General features: G+C 45.5%; 9 non-coding genes across 9 annotated transcripts; 4 read left to right on the top strand and 5 right to left on the bottom strand.

Annotated features, from left to right (window-relative positions):
• Positions 1-724: 724 nt before the first annotated feature.
• Positions 725-865, bottom strand: LOC128028092 (U4 spliceosomal RNA). The gene has a single exon (XR_008187077.1). It is a non-coding gene; the product is annotated as a U4 spliceosomal RNA (small nuclear RNA).
• A 736-nt stretch (positions 866-1601) lies between these two features.
• Positions 1602-1683, top strand: trnas-gcu (transfer RNA serine (anticodon GCU)). The gene has a single exon. It is a non-coding gene; the product is annotated as a tRNA-Ser (tRNA).
• Positions 1684-1852: 169 nt separating this feature from the next.
• Positions 1853-1993, bottom strand: LOC128027840 (U4 spliceosomal RNA). Its single transcript, XR_008186838.1, has one exon. It is a non-coding gene; the product is annotated as a U4 spliceosomal RNA (small nuclear RNA).
• Positions 1994-2730: 737 nt separating this feature from the next.
• On the top strand, positions 2731-2812 carry trnas-gcu (transfer RNA serine (anticodon GCU)). Its single transcript has one exon. It is a non-coding gene; the product is annotated as a tRNA-Ser (tRNA).
• A 169-nt stretch (positions 2813-2981) lies between these two features.
• Positions 2982-3122, bottom strand: LOC128027839 (U4 spliceosomal RNA). The gene has a single exon (XR_008186837.1). It is a non-coding gene; the product is annotated as a U4 spliceosomal RNA (small nuclear RNA).
• A 736-nt stretch (positions 3123-3858) lies between these two features.
• trnas-gcu (transfer RNA serine (anticodon GCU)) lies at positions 3859-3940 on the top strand. The gene has a single exon. It is a non-coding gene; the product is annotated as a tRNA-Ser (tRNA).
• Positions 3941-4109: 169 nt separating this feature from the next.
• LOC128028121 (U4 spliceosomal RNA) lies at positions 4110-4250 on the bottom strand. Its single transcript, XR_008187105.1, has one exon. It is a non-coding gene; the product is annotated as a U4 spliceosomal RNA (small nuclear RNA).
• Positions 4251-4864: 614 nt separating this feature from the next.
• trnas-gcu (transfer RNA serine (anticodon GCU)) lies at positions 4865-4946 on the top strand. Its single transcript has one exon. It is a non-coding gene; the product is annotated as a tRNA-Ser (tRNA).
• A 169-nt stretch (positions 4947-5115) lies between these two features.
• LOC128028170 (U4 spliceosomal RNA) lies at positions 5116-5256 on the bottom strand. Its single transcript, XR_008187153.1, has one exon. It is a non-coding gene; the product is annotated as a U4 spliceosomal RNA (small nuclear RNA).
• Positions 5257-5402: the final 146 nt, after the last annotated feature.

The following is a 5402-nucleotide window of genomic DNA, read 5'->3' as shown; positions in this document are numbered from 1 at the left end:
ATATCACAACTGTACATACAATATATTTTATATTTCAATTTGTTTTTCAGTTTTTTTTTATTTATATTCACATATGTGTATTTTTATTCTTGTGTTATTTGAATTGTCTTAGTGTTGTTGCTGTCTATGTGTACTGAAAGCTTGTGACACTAAAACAATTACTATAGAGAATGCATGTCATATTTGAGCTTTTGGAATAAAACCTATTTGTGGAAATATGTTTTGAATGTTTTATTCTTTCAATTTTACAAAAAGGAATATAAGGAGTTGTTTTGTGATGAGGTAAAATGGGTATAAATATTGTCTTTTCTATAATTTGTTAGTTAAAATAATTGAAAAGGTGAAAAACTGGTTTGAAAGAAAAATCTATTTAATTTTTCAAGCTAATTTTCCAATTTTTCCTTCATTTTTCCCTTTCCCCTTCCTTTTTTCTCATTTTTTCTTTTCCCCCACCCATAGCAGTCCCTTTTGCCCTGTTTTTGGCCGAGTGGTTAAGGCGATGGACTGCTAATCCATTGTGCTCTGCACGCGTGGGTTCGAATCCCATCCTCGTCGTTCCTTGCTCTGCTCGTTCATCTGCTCTGCGCATTTGGTGCACTTTCCTTTTGTTCCACGTTCACCTCATGCAGTGCGATCCAAAAGGGTCGATGATCTGAATCAGCTGTGTTAAATAACGGAAGTACTATTTAAAGGGACGAGACCTGTTCTTCAACAACACAATAAGCTTCAAAAGAAGCTGGCAAAAATTGCCAAGGCTGACTGTATTTCAAGTCATCCTGGCGGGGTATTGTGTAAAGTTTTCAACCAGCAATGATCGCGCCTCGGATGAGCCTCATAGGCTACAATATTTCCTCTGCGAAAGAATGGTGTCAAAGGTCGCGACCTTTCAACTGGACCCATGTGGACGTGGAACGACAGGGTGGTAATTAGCTCCAAACTGCGTGGTGTGTCTACGAATCCAGTAGGCAGTGTGTACGAGAAGCCTTATTTGCTGCTCTCCCTTTACTTAAAGAGGTTTGTGAGTTGCTTTCTCGAAGCCCTGGGGGAAGAGACTTATTGGTATCTTGGCAAAAAGGGGTGGAGTGGTAAAGCTCGCGGTTTGGGTCAGTATAGATTCTGTTTGACGAGGCCGCTGGGGGTTGTGTAGGATACTGACGAGTGCAGGGAGTGCAAGTTCTGAGGGAGGTCCTGTGTCAAATGTGCTACCCTTTGCTAGACTCAGGTGTTCTCTCAAAACGGCAACGGAGACCAGAACGACAGAGGGCCACAATGACAAGCGCTTGTCTGAGGGTCATGAGATAGGAGCAAGCTCAGCTTTTAAGAGTACAAAGAACATCAGTCATAAATGATGGAAAATGCAGCAGGTGCTGGACAAAGTTCAAACTTTCTAGAGCGCAAGTGTTTAACCTTCTGCATTCGAAAGCTCAAACTAATGGAATATGCTTTGAAATTCTACGTGTTCAACTGTAGGCATATCTCAGCGTACATGTACAAAAATTAACTATACTTTGGTTTCCATGGTGAGCTTCGACATCACAGTGCTAAGAGGTCCTTCATGAAAACCACCCCAGCCCAGAGTTCAGTCAGGTACTCGCACAAGTGACGAGGTGGCCGAGTGGTTAAGGCGATGGACTGCTAATCCATTGTGCTCTGCACGCGTGGGTTCGAATCCCATCCTCGTCGTTCCTTGCTCTGCAGGTTCATCTGCTCTGAACATTTGGTGCACTTTCCTTTTGTTCCACGTTCACCTCATGCAGTGCGATCCAAAAGGGTCGATGATCTGAATCAGCTGTGTTAAATAACGGAAGTACTATTTAAAGGGACGAGACCTGTTCTTCAACAACACAATAAGCTTCAAAAGAAGCTGGCAAAAATTGCCAAGGCTGACTGTATTTCAAGTCATCCTGGCGGGGTATTGGGTAAAGTTTTCAACCAGCAATGATCGCGCCTCGGATGAGCCTCATAGGCTACAATATTGCCTCTGCGAAAGAATGGTGTCAAAGGTCGCGACCTTTCAACTGGACCCATGTGGACGTGGAACGACAGGGTGGTAATTGGCTCCAAACTGCGTGGTGTGTCTACGAATCCAGTAGGCAGTATGTACGAGAAGCTTTATTTGCTGCTCTCCCTTTACTTAAAGAGGTTTGTGAGTTGATTTCTCGAAGCCCTGGGGGAAGAGACTTATTGGTATCTTGGCAAAAAGGGGTGGAGTGGTAAAGCTCGCGGTTTGGGTCAGTATAGATTCTGTTTGACGAGGCCCCTGGGGGGTTGGGTAGGATACTGACGAGTGCAGGGAGTGCAAGTTCTGAGGGAGGTCCTGTGTCAAATGTGCTACCCTTTGCTAGACTCAGGTGTTCTCTCAAAACGGCAACGGAGACCAGAATGACAGAGGGCCACAATGACAAGCGCTTGTCTGAGGGTCATGAGATAGGAGCAAGCTCAGCTTTTAAGAGTACAAAGAACATCAGTCATAAATGATGAAAAATGCAGCAGGTGCTGGACAAAGTTCAAACTTTCTAGAGCGCAAGTGTTTAACCTTCTGCATTCGAAAGCTCAAACAAATGGAATATGCTTTGAAATTCTACGTGTTCAACTGTAGGCATATCTCAGCGTACATGTACAAAAATGAACTATACTTTGGTTTCCAGGGTGAGCTTCGACATCACAGTGCTAAGAGGTCCTTCATGAAAACCACCCGAGCCCAGAGAGCAGTCAGGAACTCGCACAAGTGACGAGGTGGCCGAGTGGTTAAGGCGATGGACTGCTAATCCATTGTGCTCTGCACGCGTGGGTTCGAATCCCGTCCTCGTCGTTCCTTGCTCTGCAGGTTCATCTGCTCTGAACATTTGGTGCACTTTCCTTTTGTTCCACGTTCACCTCATGCAGTGCGATCCAAAAGGGTCGATGATCTGAATCAGCTGTGTTAAATAACGGAAGTACTATTTAAAGGGACGAGACCTGTTCTTCAACAACACAATAAGCTTCAAAAGAAGCTGGCAAAAATTGCCAAGGCTGACTGTATTTCAAGTCATCCTGGCGGGGTATTGGGTAAAGTTTTCAACCAGCAATGATCGCGCCTCGGATGAGCCTCATAGGCTACAATATTGCCTCTGCGAAAGAATGGTGTCAAAGGTCGCGACCTTTCAACTGGACCCATGTGGACGTGGAACGACAGGGTGGTAATTAGCTCAAAACTGCGTGGTGTGTCTACGAATCCAGTAGGCAGTGTGTACGAGAAGCCTTATTTGCTGCTCTCCCTTTACTTAAAGAGGTTTGTGAGTTGCTTTCTCGAAGCCCTGGGGGAAGAGACTTATTGGTATCTTGGCAAAAAGGGGTGGAGTGGTAAAGCTCGCGGTTTGGGTCAGTATAGATTCTGTTTGACGAGGCCGCTGGGGGTTGTGTAGGATACTGACGAAAGCAGGGAGTGCAAGTTCTGAGGGAGGTCCTGTGTCAAATGTGCTACCCTTTGCTAGACTCAGGTGTTCTCTCAAAACGGCAACGGAGACCAGAACGACAGAGGGCCACAATGACAAGCGCTTGTCTGAGGGTCATGAGATAGGAGCAAGCTCAGCTTTTAAGAGTACAAAGAACATCAGTCATAAATGATGGAAAATGCAGCAGGTGCTGGACAAAGTTCAAACTTTCTAGAGCGCAAGTGTTTAACCTTCTGCATTCGAAAGCTCAAACAAATGGAATATGCTTTGAAATTCTACGTGTTCAACTGTAGGCATATCTCAGCGTACATGTACAAAAATTAACTATACTTTGGTTTCCAGGGTGAGCTTCGACATCACAGTGCTAAGAGGTCCTTCATGAAAACCACCCGAGCCCAGAGAGCAGTCAGGAATTCGCACAAGTGACGAGGTGGCCGAGTGGTTAAGGCGATGGACTGCTAATCCATTGTGCTCTGCACGCGTGGGTTCGAATCCCATCCTCGTCGTTCCTTGCTCTGCTCGTTCATCTGCTCTGCACATTTGGTGCACTTTCCTTTTGTTCCACGTTCACCTCATGCAGTGCGATCCAAAAGGGTCGATGATCTGAATCAGCTGTGTTAAATAACGGAAGTACTATTTAAAGGGACGAGACCTGTTCTTCAACAACACAATAAGCTTCAAAAGAAGCTGGCAAAAATTGCCAAGGCTGACTGTATTTCAAGTCATCCTGGCGGGGTATTGGGTAAAGTTGTCAACCAGCAATGATCGCGCCTCGGATGAGCCTCATAGGCTACAATATTGCCTCTGCGAAAGAATGGTGTCAAAGGTCGCGACCTTTCAACTGGACCCATGTGGACGTGGAACGACAGGGTGGTGATTGGCTCCAAACTGCGTGGTGTGTCTACGAATCCAGTAGGCAGTATGTACGAGAAGCCTTATTTGCTGCTCTCCCTTTACTTAAAGAGGTTTGTGAGTTGCTTTCTCGAAGCCCTGGGGGAAGAGACTTATTGGTATCTTGGCAAAAAGGGGTGCTACCATTTGCTAGACTCAGGTGTTCTCTCAATACGGCAACGGAGACCAGAACGACAGAGGGCCACAATGACAAGCGCTTGTCTGAGGGTCATTAGATAGGAGCAAGCTCAGCTTTTAAGAGTACAAAGAACATCAGTCATAAATGATGAAAAATGCAGCAGGTGCTGGACAAAGTTCAAACTTTCTAGAGCGCACGTGTTTAACCTTCTGCATTCGAAAGCTCAAACAAATGGAATATGCTTTGAAATTCTACGTGTTCAACTGTAGGCATATCTCAGCGTACATGTACAAAAATTAACTATACTTTGGTTTCCAGGGTGAGCTTCGACATCACAGTGCTAAGAGGTCCTTCATGAAAACCACCCGAGCCCAGAGAGCAGTCAGGAACTCGCACAAGTGACGAGGTGGCCGAGTGGTTAAGGCGATGGACTGCTAATCCATTGTGCTCTGCACGCGTGGGTTCGAATCCCATCCTCGTCGTTCCTTGCTCTGCTCGTTCATCTGCTCTGCACATTTGGTGCACTTTCCTTTTGTTCCACGTTCACCTCATGCAGTGCGATCCAAAAGGGTCGATGATCTGAATCAGCTGTGTTAAATAACGGAAGTACTATTTAAAGGGACGAGACCTGTTCTTCAACAACACAATAAGCTTCAAAAGAAGCTGCCAAAAATTGCCAAGGCTGACTGTATTTCAAGTCATCCTGGCGGGGTATTGGGTAAAGTTTTCAACCAGCAATGATCGCGCCTCGGATGAGCCTCATAGGCTACAATATTGCCTCTGCGATAGAATGGTGTCAAAGGTCGCGACCTTTCAACTGGACCCATGTGGACGTGGAACGACAGGGTGGTAATTAGCTCAAAACTGCGTGGTGTGTCTACGAATCCAGTAGGCAGTGTGTACGAGAAGCCTTATTTGCTGCTCTCCCTTTACTTAAA

Source organism: Carassius gibelio, chromosome A14 (genome assembly GCF_023724105.1).
Source record: "Carassius gibelio isolate Cgi1373 ecotype wild population from Czech Republic chromosome A14, carGib1.2-hapl.c, whole genome shotgun sequence".
Taxonomy (NCBI): Eukaryota; Metazoa; Chordata; class Actinopteri; order Cypriniformes; family Cyprinidae; genus Carassius; species Carassius gibelio.
Note: the sequence above shows the minus strand (reverse complement) of the source record. Positions and strands in the feature narration are given on the sequence as shown.